General features: G+C 41.4%; 1 non-coding gene and 1 pseudogene across 1 annotated transcript; both read right to left on the bottom strand.

Annotated features, from left to right (window-relative positions):
* Nucleotides 1–276: 276 nt before the first annotated feature.
* On the bottom strand, nt 277–858 carry LOC145591998 (secreted RxLR effector protein 161 pseudogene; annotated as a pseudogene).
* A 6,775-nt stretch (nt 859–7,633) lies between these two features.
* LOC145593334 (small nucleolar RNA R71) lies at nt 7,634–7,739 on the bottom strand. Its single transcript, XR_014102681.1, has one exon. It is a non-coding gene; the product is annotated as a small nucleolar RNA R71 (small nucleolar RNA).
* Nucleotides 7,740–13,877: the final 6,138 nt, after the last annotated feature.

The raw sequence follows: 13,877 nt of genomic DNA, 5'->3' as shown, positions 1-13,877 counted from the left end.
AAAACCTACCACAATATTTAAAATATGTTTATGTCATACAAGCAATAAAATAACAAATAAACTACCACTGAAACTATACATCCTTAGGTGGTATGACACCCATACGAGTAGTGTGCTCATGAAATACTTTGGGTGATAAACCCTTAGTAAGCGGATCCGTAATCATGGAGTTTGTGCTAATATGTTCTAAGGATAACTGTGTACTGTCCACTCTTTCCTTCACAACTTTAAACTTTACATCAATATGCTTTGATTTTGTCAAGCTCTAATTATTGTTTACAATACTGCTGACCTGTTGTCACATAGCAATTTGAATGGTCTATCAATACCATTCACTATGCGTAGACCTGTGACAAAATTACTTAACCACAATGCATGGTTTGATGCCTCATAACAAGCTATGAATTCTGCTTCCATGGTGGAAGTAGTTGTAAGAGTCAATTTGACACTTTTCCAAGAGACAGTTCCTCCCACCATGACAAAGTTGTAGCCAGATGTGGATTTCAGGCTATCTTGACATCTAACAAAGTCAGAATCAGTGTATACAATGATCTCAAGTCGATCTGATGACCTATTGTAAGTAAGCATGTAATCCTTTATTCTCTGTAAATACTGCACAACCCTTTTTACTACTTTCCAATGATCAAATCCTAGATTGCTTAGATATCTGCCCAACATTCCAACAATGTATGCAATATCTGGATGGGTACAAACTTGAGCATACATAAGGCTCCCTACAGCTGATGCATAAAGGATCTTCTTCATTTCTACATTCTCAAAGTTATTCTTTGAGCATTGAGTGAGAATGAACTTGTCTCCCTTAACCACAAGGGTATCACTTGGTTTACAATCTTGCATGCCAAACCTTTTAAAACTTTCTCGATATAGCCCTTTTGTGACAATCCAAGAGTTCCTTGATGGCAATATCGATGAATTTGTATCCCTAACGCTAAAGGGGCGTCCCCAAGATCTTTCACCTCAAAGTGATTTGACAAAAATCTCTTGGTTTCGTGCAAATAGCCTATATTGTTGCTGCCAAGAAATATGTCATCAACATATAAAATTAGGAAAACATGCTTAATTACTCCCACTAAACTTATGGTACACACAATCATCAACTATATTTTTCTCAAAACCGTGAGAAATAACAGCTTGATGAAACTTAAAATACCACTGACGAGAAGCTTGTATGACTTCTTAGATGGTTTCCTGGTTGCTGCATTTTCTTTGAATCTCCCGAAATAAAGTTTTTTGGTTGCTACATATAGATGGTTTCCTCAATGTCACCATTGAGAAATGTTGTTTTAACATCCATCTGATGTAACTCAAGATCATAATATGCCAAAAGTGCCATCATAATCCTAAAAGAGTCTTTAGAAGATACTGGTGAATAAGTCTCCTTATAATCAATGCCTTCCTTTTGAGTATAGTCCTTAGCGACAAAACCAGCCTTGTGCCTTATCATGTTGCCATTTCAATCCCTTTTGGTCATAAAAATCCATTTACAACCAATGGTTTCCACACCTTAAGGCAATGGAACAAGGTCCTAAACGTCATTGTCCATCATGGATTTAATTTCCTCGTTCATGGCATCAATCCACTCTTGAGATTAAGGGCCTTCTATGGCTTGGAGAACGATGGTTGGATCATTATCCGCCATTTCATTATCCAACTCTTGTTCTTGAAGTAGTGCAAAAAAAATTCTTCACTAATTCCATTATTATCCTCCTGTTCTTGGAGAAAAACAATGTAGTAATCTAAAACTGCACTTCTTCGTTCTCTAGTGGATCTCCTTAATGGCGTTGGTTCTTGAAGTTGTTGAGTGTGTTCATTAGGAATTTCCTGTTGATTCTAAATAAGGGAATCATTTTGAGTTTCTAGAAGTTTCATGTTGGTTCTTGAAGTTGTTGAGTTTGTTCATTAGGAATTTCCTATTGATTCTGAATAGGAGATTTATTTTGAGCTTTTGGAGTTTTTCCTTCAATCATGTCAAGAATGGATGTCTGATCATGATTGATGACAACTAAAGGAAGAGAAACTTTCCTCTTCAAAGATAAATTCTTTAACCTTATCTTCGCCTCCAAACTCAACATCTTCAAAAAAATCTGGCACTTCCCGTCTCAAAAATAGGTCCAGTTGTGGGATCATAGAACTTATACCCCTTAGACTTTTCACGGTACCTAACAAAGTAACAACTAACAATTCTAAAGTCCAGTTCCTTTTCATTTGGCCTATAAGGCCTTGCCTCAGCTAAACAACCACAAATGTGTAAATGCTTTATATTGGGTTGTTACCGGCCCATAGTTCATAAGGGATTTTAGAAGCTGCCTTAGTTGGTACGCTATTAAGAATATAAGTTGCAGTCTTAATTGCCTCTCCCTACAAGGATTTCGATAAGGTAGTGACTAACCAGACTCCTTACCATCTCTAGTAGTGTTTTATTGCACCTCTCAGCTACACTATTCACGTGAGGTGATCTTGACATGGTGCATTGAGGGACAATTCCACATTCCTCTAGAAATTTAGCAAATGTCCAACGATGTTGTTCACCAGAAGCGTCATTTGCCATAGTATTCACCACCACGGTTAGATATAACTTTCTTAATTATTTTCCCAAGTTGATTTTCTACTTCAGTTTTATAAGATTTATGCTTGGGATTTTTCATGAATTAAATATAGGTAGCTATTTCGGGGATTTTTTGGATTTCCCTTGGGATATCATTCGCGCTCTTCGGACAGATTGGCTCGAAAACCTGCAAAAGAACGAATATCCTGTTGCCAGAATATTCGCCTCTGACGGTCAAGTTAGTAACCGAAAATCAGAAAAGCTAGAGAGAGAAAGTAGAGAGAAGTTGGAGCTTGAGTGTGCTCTTAAATGCTATGTCACAATCCATCCCCCCATCATAAATGATTGGGGTATTTATAGGGGTGGGAAATTATACCCTTAGGGTTGCTGCCCTAATATTCTGCACCCTGATTGGTGGCGCAATCAGGAGAGGACATGTGTCCTAGGGGCGTCGTTTTGCAGCTTTCTCGGGACTTAGGCCTCTTGATGTAAGGAGGCCCTTTATTCTCTTTTTCAAGGGCTCATGTAATAGTTTAAAACGTGTCATCTTCTTATAGGGACACGTGTCACTTTTTAATTTGAACCACGTGTCTCTATGGGACTGGACCACGTATTTGGGGTGTTTTTACCCTAAACATTTTCCCCTCAGAGGGGGTGGTTTGTACGCCACGGGCCGCCTCCTCTAAACCCCATTTTTCTTAAGGACTTGGGCTTTTGTGAGGAACTCGGAATTCTAGCAAAGGTCGGACGGATTCGTCCATTTATCTGGGAGCTTTTGGGCTGAGAGCCTTATACGGTTCGCTTGATTTCCCCAAGGGTCCCTCTCTGGTAGTCAGACGGTCGGTTTTGGCTGAATAGCTTTCGAAAACGATTAATTTTCTTCCGGATTTTCCGGAAAAATGGTTCAAGTTCCAAGAGGAACCTTAACTTTGACGGGTCTTTATGACGCCTGTTCGAATTCCTATCTTTAATGACAGAACGGTTTTCAACCGTTTGACTTCTAGGTTAAACTTTCAAAGAGTTTAACTGTTGGATTTCTGTAGACGGGAAAGGTGATTTTACCATCATGCCCCTGTAAATTTTTGCCTATAAATAGTGGGGGTTTGACCTCATTTTGTTACTTTGGTTTATTTCACTTTCTAGAGAGAAGTCAGAGCTTCTAGAGAGAGAGAAAGTTGTTTTTCCTTTGAATCTTTGAGGTTTTCACCGTGCATTTGGTGTTTTCTGGACAAAAGGTTGAGTTCTAAGGTCAATCTTCACCAAGATCTTCAAAGTCATCGAGTTTTCTACTCGGACAGAGGTAACCGAATACTTTTCTTTTCTCTTTCCTTTTTCCATTTTCTTTTTATACTTGTTTTATTTCCAAACACACTAGCTCAACACACGGCCTCGTCCGTTTCTCCTCATGAGGCCGTCTGTTTTCCCGGGACTGAGGAACCTAGAGTGGATGGGGACGAGTCTTTGCCTTTATGGAGTGGGTCCAAGTCTAGTGTGTTCCAACTCACCCCCAACTATTCTTCTATGTCCCTGCAGTCGAACATGGTGCGTACGAGGAAGACATATGACCCTTATGCTGTAAGAAATCCGGACGAAAGCAAAATCCAACCTTTGGCCTCCTATGATCCGAATAATACGGACGTGGAGACCACCAATACGGACACAAACACAAATACCTCTACCACTGTTAGTGGCAGTGCATGCTAGGTGATTGAGGTGACTACTTCTTTTGAGTAGCGCCAAAATCAGTGAGGAACTCCGGACGGACCCCGACTGCAAATCAGCTAAACACTTTTTCTTCTAGGTTTGTGTCCGGGGTTACCCCAAATCTACTCCCAGCACAACATATCAGCTCGTACGTAAGATCGTCTGAGAGACATTCTTCACGGAGGCCTCGTTCTTCATCTCGATCGGAGGCTGTTCAATCTGTCCAAAATCGGTCCCAGCCTCATGTGTCATCTGAACAGTTTTTACCACCCCCTCTCCATAACATTCTGGGTCGGCCAGGCCTCGAACTGGCATTCATATTGCTGAGCCGACCAACCGCCCCCGTAATGTTCCATCTGGAAGTCACGGTTCTTGGGGTAGAGCTAAAGACAAGGGCAAGGCTCTCTTAGTGCCTGAAAGTGTAGAGATTACCGAGCTAGGGTAGGGCTCGGTTGGAGGAAGCTCGGCTGAGGTGGACAAAGTTCTTTTTGCTGACTTTGGTTCGGTGAGGACACCCGAACCTCAACCTGCCGAGCAGGGAGATGAAAACCCTGACGCCCCAGCCGCGGAGGAGGAGACTGACTTTGACAGCCCATACGACTGTGAGATATGGGCAACAACCTTGAGTTTCCTCAACGACAAGTTTGAGTCGTTTGAGAGGTTCCTCATGCTGGGGGAAGACTTCAAGATCCAGCCGCCATGGACTTCTAATTCGGTGGCCGATTCGGATGAACCGACCGTTACTCCTCGGGGTTTCAATGTATATAGGGCTGCCTTGGAGGTCGGCCTTTGTTTTCCTCTTCATCCATTCATCAAGGAGTTGCTGGACATATTATCAAATTGCCCTGTTCCAGCTAGGGATGAACAGTTGGGCAAATATTTTCAGGTATTTGGTGACATGCCTTTGGATGGGCTTTACCCCTAATTTCCTAGTCTTCTACGCCATGCACAACATAGTGAAGTGATGAGTGGCATTTATGCCACGATTAAGGGCTTGTTTTTAACGGTTTTTCCCGTACATGTAGCTTGTTTGTACCCTCTTTATTGTCTTTAGTTCTCTTTTCTTTTATTCGTCTTCTTTCTTAGTTTTTACCTCCTTTTCCTATTTTTTACCTTGGTTCCCTTGTTCGTGTTTTTGTAGGAACCGTGGTCTTCAAAAGAGTAAGAGTTTAGCTACAGGATGTTGCGCTCCCCCCCCCCTTGAGAGAGCACGCATGAGGCCTGCGTGGGCGCGCAGGACTGTAAGAAGGCGCGCAGGTCGAGAACTCAAAGGGGCAAGGCAGATTGTTTTGCACGACCATTGCGCGGCCATTAAGAAGGCGCGCACCCATGCTGCGCGGGCGCGCAACACTGTGAGAAGGCGCGTTGATAAAGGAAGGAAATTAGAAGCAAGTTAAGGAGTTTTGCGCGCCTGCTGCGCGACCCTTGTGCGGGTGCGCACTACTCTGCGCGGGCGCACGATATTGTTTGCGGGCGCGCCTATCTTAGTCTTTGTTCTCCGTACCCACAAAGTTACGGGCGCGCGTATGCAGTAGAGGGCGGACATATGGTCCGCGCCGGCGCGCATGAGCTTGTGCGGGCGTGCATCGCTGGGTTTAAGTCATCGATTTCTTCTTCTTTTCAAACATATATATAGTCCGTACTCTCCCTTGTTTTGTAATTAGAGTAGCTTAGCTTTATTTTCTGATTTTTAGTTTAATCTAGAGAGAGAAACACCATTAGTTTTGGCATTTTAGAGAGAGAAAGTGTGGATTCCTCCATTGTTGAGCTTGGATTTTGAAGAAGAAACTTAATCAACCTCTTTGTAGAACTTCAACTTCAATGAATGAGCATTTCCTTACTCTTTTCACTTTACTTTGCTATTTGATTTTGTTTTAGATTGCTTTTTCTTTGTTAATTACTCATTAATCATGCATTTGCTTGTTCATTTCATGATTGACTTGATGGTTTCCATGGATAGTGGGTAGTTATCTAGCCAAGGGTGTGGGGATGATGTATTTGGAATTTGTTCATGTTTATAGTGTTGGGATTCAAGTTGATTGTGATTAAAGTCTTTACATGCTTGATTGTTCTTCGATCTTCTTGCAAAGTGCACGTTGTTAGTTGATTGAAGGTGAATCTTTGATAAATGAAATGATAGTTGACTTAGCTAAGTTCATTTGTATCGATTGTTACTTAATTACACCTCCCAATATATGGTTCTAATGTGGAAGCATAGAGGCTATTTTAGGAGAAGCCAATTGACCCCGAAAGGTGGCTAGATTGGACCCTTTATGTCGATATTCATGCATGTTTAGTTCATTATCGATTTGTTCCCATTTTATTGCATTTTCAAGTAAAACCTACATCTACCCATTCCCCTTGGTGTTCTCTTTATATTGTCTTAGTTCATTTCACTCTAGCTTTAATCTCTTAGATAATTCCGTTCTCCGTCTCGAGATAGCTTAATTGTTTAGAAGTGATCACAGTGTTTAGCTTCTCCCTGCGGTTCGATCCTTTGCTTACCTTATACTTGTATTTGGTTCATTTAGGCTATATAAATTTTAGTTGATTTAGGGTTAAGCACTTGACGACATGTTTATATCTCTTGTCAAATTGGCACCGTTGTTGGGGAGACGGCTTCCATTGCTATTTCATTGCTTTATTGAGAGTATTTAACCTTTTATTTGCTAGTTTTGGTTACTTTTGTTGCTTGTCAGTGCTCACTTTCTTCTTAGTTTTGTTGTATGAACAGAGGTCGAACCCGCTCAAGGTCTTTGGTCCCCATTGATCCCGAGCTTGAGAGGTCTTTATCCTTGCTAAGAAGAGAAGCGAGAGAAAGGAGTAGAAATTCCCATACTCCTGTAAGAGAAGGAGTGAGAGAATAAGAAGATACTCCACCTTCCTCACCCTCAAGTGAAGACGTAAGTAGTCCTAATTTTTCATCAAGTTCGAAAATCAATCCTTTTTCAACCTTCGATTTTGAGAGTGTGCAACCCCCTAAAATGGGAAAGAATACACCTTTGGGTCGTCTTGGGGCTCCCGAAGCCTTTAGGGCGCAAGCTGGAATCCTAGCTCCTACTACTCAAGCCAATAATTTCGAAATCAAGCCCAATTTGATCGCCTTGATAGAGTGGAAACAATTCTCGGTTGGAAAGAATGAGAGCCCTCATGAACATCTAAATGAGTTCGAGAAGTATTGTGATACAATAAAAACCAATGGGGTAATCCAAGTATACATTCGACTCAAGATGTTCTTGTTCTCTTTAATTGGGAGAGATTTAGAGTGGCTAGAGAAGGAGGTGCCCCCAAACCCTAACACAACTTGGGACCAAGTTACTACGGCATTCTTGAGGAGGTTTTATAATCATTGAAAAACTACCGAAGCTCGATCTTTGATTCAAGGCTTCCGCCAAAAGAGTGGTAAGTGCCTAAGTGCGGCTTGGGAACGATACAAAGAACTCCAACGCCAATGTCCACATCATGGAATACCTAAGTATCAACTCATTCACACTTTCTATGGTGGTCTCACACCTTAAGGAAGAACAAGCTTAGATGCCGGAGCCGGTGGCTCAATCATGAACAAAGGAGAAGATGAAGTGGAACATATCATAGAGGAGGCCGCAAAGCACTTTGAAGATTGGTATGAAGGAAATAGAGATGCTACATCTAGCAAGGGCGTTTATGCATTAGAGAAAGCCAACACAATCAACAACCTCTCTACCCAAATCTCCCAAATGACCAAGCAAATGGACGAGCTAATGAAGGAGAGATCCAATCCTCAAGGTAATACCTCCTCTTCAACCAAGGGAGGCAATGGTATGAACACTTTTTCCCCTTCTTCTTACAATACAATGCCTCAAGGATGTTTGTTTTGTGCTAATTGTGGAACCTATGACCATGATACCGCTCAATGTGTATATTCTTGTGAAATTCAATCCCCTCCCCAAGAACATAATGAAAATGTGGAAGATGTTAATGCTATGAACTTTGCTCCTAGAATGGTAAATATGGGGAATATAAGGCCAAACTCCAATCAAACGGAGAATTGGAATCAAAGTGGAAACTATGGTTGGAACCAAGGTGGTGGTGGTTATGATAACCAATACCATGGTGGGGGAGGCCCTTCCAACTTTAATGGAAGAGGCTACTCTAACCAAAGAGGGTATGGTAAACAAAATTAACAACCTAACTCCCGATACTATGACCATCAAAATCAAAATTTTGGTGATCAAAGTAAGATGGGAAACAATCAACAAAGAAATGTTCCTAACCAGGGCACTAGAGGCAATAGGGGTCAACATGCTTCTAATTATGCCCAAACTAATAGGCCTTCGGGTTTCCATCAACCCCAACTTCCCCCACCTCAACAACATCTTCAACTTGAAGCTCCTCCAAATGATCCCATGATGGCTAAATTAGATGCTTTAATGAAAATTCATGAAGAGGACCAAGAGAGGTTGAGGTACCAAAGGAGAAAGAAGTTACCCCCTTTCCCCTAAATCGCCAACCTAGAGAGGAAAAACTACCCTTTCCACAACGATTTGTGAGAGCCAAGCTTGATGCTCAATTTGAGAAGTTTTTGGATGTCATTAAGAATTTGCATGTTTCCCTTCCTTTTGTTGATGCTATGAAACAAATGCCCCACTACTCTAAATTCTTGAAGGACCTTTTGAGTGCAAGAAGGGAGTGTGAAACCGTGAACCTAACCGCTAATTGTAGTGCCATCCTTTCTAACAAACTCCCTACCAAGTTGAAAGATCTGGGTAGTTTCTCCATCCCTTGTTCCATTAATGCTGTCGAGTTTGACAAAGTGTTGTGTGATTTAGGAGCAAGTGTGAGTCTTATGCCCTATTCCGTCTACCAAAAGCTTAGTGTAGGAACCCTCTCACCCACAAATGTTACACTCCAACTAGCGGACCGTTCTACCAAGTTTCCCATGGGTAAAGTTGAGGACATCCCCTTAAGATTGGAAAGTTCACATTTCCCGTGGACTTTTATGTGCTAGAGATGGATGAGGATGAGAGGATACCTATAATTTTTGTAGACCATTTCTAGCTACTTCTAGAGCAATCATCGATGTGAATGAGGGTAAGATGACCCTAAAAATTGACAAAGACTCAATTGAATTTTGATTTGAATAGTGTCATGCAACAACCTTCCTCAAGTGTTGAATGTTTTAGAATTGATGTTCTTGATAATGTGTTAAATGAATTTTCTCACTCCCATTTGCATACTACTAATGATCCTCTTGAAAGTGTGTTATTGAATGAATCCAAGATAGGAGCTCACAAGGAAGACATGCAATTTTATGAGGATTTGCTTGAGGAAAGCAAAAGGGAGTGCAAGGACGAAGGCATGGAGGAAGAGGCCCCTTTCACTCATGACCTCTTTTAAGTTGAAGAAAGAGAAGAAAGTTTCAATGGTAAGGGAGCACAAAAGGTAGACTTGAAACCTCTACCTTTAAGCTTGAGGTATGCATATCTTGATTCCGATGAATCTTTTCCCGTAATTATCAATTCAAATCTAACAGAGGAGCAAACCTCCCTCTTGATCAATGTTTTAAGAAAACACAAGAAGGCTTTGGGTTATACCATTGATGACATCAAGGGTATAAGTCCATCCTTATGCATGCACAAAATTGATCTATAGGGAGATGCTAAACCCGTTAGGCAAAGGCAAAGGAAGCTTAATCCTTCCATGCAAGAGGTTATGCGAAAGGAAGTTGCTAAGCTTCTAGATGCGGGAATTATTTACCCAATTGCTCATAGTGATTGGGTATCCCCCGTACAAGTTATGCCAAAAAAGGGTGGCATGACGGTGGTGAAAAATGATCATGATAAACTACTAGTTCCTACTAGGCTTGTTACCGGTTAGCGTATGTGTATTGACTACCGCTAACTCAACACAAGTACATGCAAAGATCATTTTCCATTGCTGTTCATTGATCAAATGTTGGAAAGGATTACAAATCACTCCTTCTATTGTTTCCTTGATAGTTCCTCGGGATTTTTCCAAATCCTGATTGACCCCAAGGATCAAGAGAAGACGACTTTCACATGTCCCTACGGTACCTATGCGTATCGTAGGATGCCTTTAGGACTATGTAATGCCCCCGCAACATTCCAACGTTGTATGATGTCAATCTTTAGTGATATGATTGAGGATGAGATAGAAGTTTTCATGGACGATTTCTCCATTAGAGGAGCCACCTATGAAGATTGTCTATCCAATTTATCTCGTTTCTCGGAAAGATATGAGAGGGCTAACCTCGTGTTGAATTGGGAAAAGTTCCATTTTATGGTAGAGAGTGGGATCGTTCTTGGGCACAAAATCTCCCATGCCAGCATTGAGGTGGATAAAGCCAAGGTAGAGGTTATTGAGAAACTTCCTCCCCCCACCAATGTGAGGGAAGTGAGATCTTTTCTTGGCCATGCCGGGTTTTATCGGCGTTTCATAAAAGATTTTTCATTAATTACCAAACCTCTCACATCCCTCTTGTAACAAGAAAAAGAATTTGTGTTTGATGATGCTTGTCAAGAATCGTTTTGTAGGTTGAAAGAAGCTCTTTGCACCGCTCCCGTAGTCAAAGGACATCATTGGTCTCTACCATTCGAACTAATGTGTGATTCAAGTGACGAGGCCATTGGCTCGGTACTTGGACAACGAAAGGAAGGAAAACTTCATGCTATACATTACTTGTTCAAGACTCTCAACGATGCGCAACGGAATTATACAACTACCGAGAAGGAATTCTTGGCCATTATCCATTCATTTGAGAAATTTAGAACCTACCTCATTGGTTCTAGGACAATAGTGTACACCGACCACTCGGCTCTCAAATATTTGATAAGCAAGAAGGAGGCTAAATCGAGATTGTTGAGATGGGTTTTGGTCCTCCAAGATTTTGATTATGAAATGAGAGATAAAAAGGGGGCCGAGAATGTGGTGGCGGATCACCTTTCTAGGTTGGGTAGTGCAAGGATTCATGAAGACGGTTTGCTAATAGAAGATGCTTTAAAGGATGATGTTCTATATGCTCTTGAGGAGAAGACGGAGCCATGGTATGCGGACATAGTGAATTATTTGGCTTGTAGTGCCATACCTCCCGATTTCACCTCCCAACAATGTCGAAAACTCAAGCATGAAGCCAAGCGATATATTTGGAATGACCCCATTTTGATGAAAAGAGGAGTAGATGGTTTGCTAAGACGATGCGTCCCCAATGATGAGATTCAAAGAGTCCTCCATATGTGCCACTCTTCCCCTTGTGGTGGGCATATGAGTGCTCAAAAGACTGCTTCCAAGATCTTGCAATCTATGCTCTTTTGGCCCTCTCTATTTAAGGATGCTTAGAAATTTGTCAAGACTTGTGATAGGTGTCAAAGGACGGGGAACAGCTCTAGAAGGGACGAAATGCCTCAAAACCCTATCCTTGAGCTCGAGGTCTTCAATGTATGGGCTATAGATTTCATGGGACCTTTCATTTCTTCTCAAGGAAACAAGTACATCTTGGTAGCCGTTAACTATGTCTCTAAATGAGCGGAAGTCGTGGCTTCTCCTACGAATGATTCAAAAGTGGTAGTCAATTTATTCAAGAAGGTGATCTTTCCGAGATTCGGTGTTCCTAGGGCCATTATTAGTGATGGGGGGTCGCATTTCAAGCACCACAGCTTTAATAGACTTCTCGACAAGTATGGTGTATCTCACAAGAGAGGGCTTGCTTACCACCCTCAAACGAGTGGTCAAGCGGAGATCACCAATAGAGAGCTCAAGGTCATCTTGGAGAAGACGGTGGCTAGAACAAGGAAAGATTGGTCTTATAGGCTCATTAACTCTTTAAGGGCATATAGGACCGCTTTCAAGACTCTAATAGGGACTACCCCCTATAAGCTTGTTTATGGAAAAAATTGTCATTTACCCATAGAGATGGAGCATCGGACTCATTGGGCTATTAAGAAAATCAACTTCGATCTCCATAGTGCAAGTGAGTAAAGACTCCTAGAGCTTCATGAGTTGGAAGAGTTGAGAATGAATGCCTACGATAGTGCAAGCATGTACAAGGCAAGAACCAAGGCTTGGCATGATGCCCAAATTATCAAGAAAGAGTTCGCCATAGGCCAAAAGGTTCTCCTATTCAACTCCCGCTTGAAGCTTTTCCCGAGCAAGCTTAGATCGAGATGGAGTGGGCCATATGTCATTACAAAGGTGTTCCCATATGGCGCTTATGAGATCTCTGAGGACGAGCATTCCCCATTCAAGGTTAATGGTCACCGGCTCAAGCCCTATTATGAAGGATATCCCATTGATAAGCCGACTTCTACAACACTTCTTGATGTGCATTGTCCGTTTGAACCTCCTTGATTTAGCTCAAGGAGCGTCGAGCTAACGACGTAAACCAAAAGCGCTTCTGGGAGGCAACCCGTGTTTCAATCTCTTTTTCTACTTCTTTCTACCTTCTTCTATTATTTTAATCTCATTTTTGTTAATTTTGATTGATAGGTAATTGGATTATTTGGCTAAGGATTTTTCAATTTCTTTTATGAGAGAAAAAGGATTGAAATGAAGAGTTTTAAAGACCCTTTGCGTGGGCACACAACACTATGAGAACCCGCGCACAGGAGTTTTTCAAGAAAGGAGATTCGAGGCAGGAAGCTGTGTGCGACCTGTGCGCGCTTTGTGCGCGGGTGCGCAGGACTGTGAGAAGGCGCGCAGCGATGGATTTTAAAATTCTAGAATTGGGGCAGAAACTTTTGTGCGCCCTGTGCGCGGGCGCGCATTGTTGTGCACAGGCACGCAGAAGTTGTGCGCGGGCGCGCATCACTGGGTTTCACGGGGGTTATTTCTTTTTTTTCCCCGATTCTCTTCACTTCTCACAATCCATTTTCGAATCCCCTTCTCTCTCCTCACAAACTCAAACCCTAACTTCTCAAACTCTTCAAATCTCTTCCAAAACTCACAATTTAGCTTGATTTTTCACCAAATCCACCACATTTATTCTCTATTTTCACCAAAATTCTCACTTTCTCTCTCCAAAATACCCATTTCCGTCCATTTTCATTGTCAAGAAGCTTGGGTGCTCTTTGGTGCTTGTGGGTGTTCGTGGTTGAGTTAGATCTTCATCCTTGTGGTATAACTCTTAACTTTGTTACTTTGTTGTTCAATTCTACTAGATTATGCAAAGTTTTTGAGTTATTAAACATGTTTTAGCTCATGTATGGAATTTGTGTGATTATGTGTGATTTTTGAACATCATAGGTACGAATTGTTGGATTTTGGTGTATAATTGTGTAGTTTTGGAACATTGTTGTTGGATTGATTGAATTTGATACAATGATTATGTGAATTGAGCAATGTCATTAAACTTATTTAAGTTGAATTCAATTTTCATGAAAATTGGTATTGATGTTGGTATAACTTGATACAAGTGATAAAATTTTGTGATTTAGGTCATTGTTGTTGATCTTGCTTGTACTACGTGCTATAACTGTAAGGCTTGTTGTTGCTACTAACCTCATTTGCAGATTGTTAAGTTAAAGCTAGTCTTATTGTTGTTGAGATTCAAATTTGGTTGTTTTGGGCGGTTGTGCTTCCTTCTTGGGTCTTTGTTATTTGTGGTGTTCTTTGG

This window comes from Chenopodium album, chromosome 18, assembly GCF_948465745.1.
Source record: "Chenopodium album chromosome 18, dcCheAlbu1.1, whole genome shotgun sequence".
Lineage (NCBI taxonomy): Eukaryota > Viridiplantae > Streptophyta > Magnoliopsida > Caryophyllales > Amaranthaceae > Chenopodium > Chenopodium album.
The sequence above is the reverse complement of the archived record's forward strand: the minus strand, read 5'-3'. Positions and strand labels throughout refer to the sequence as shown.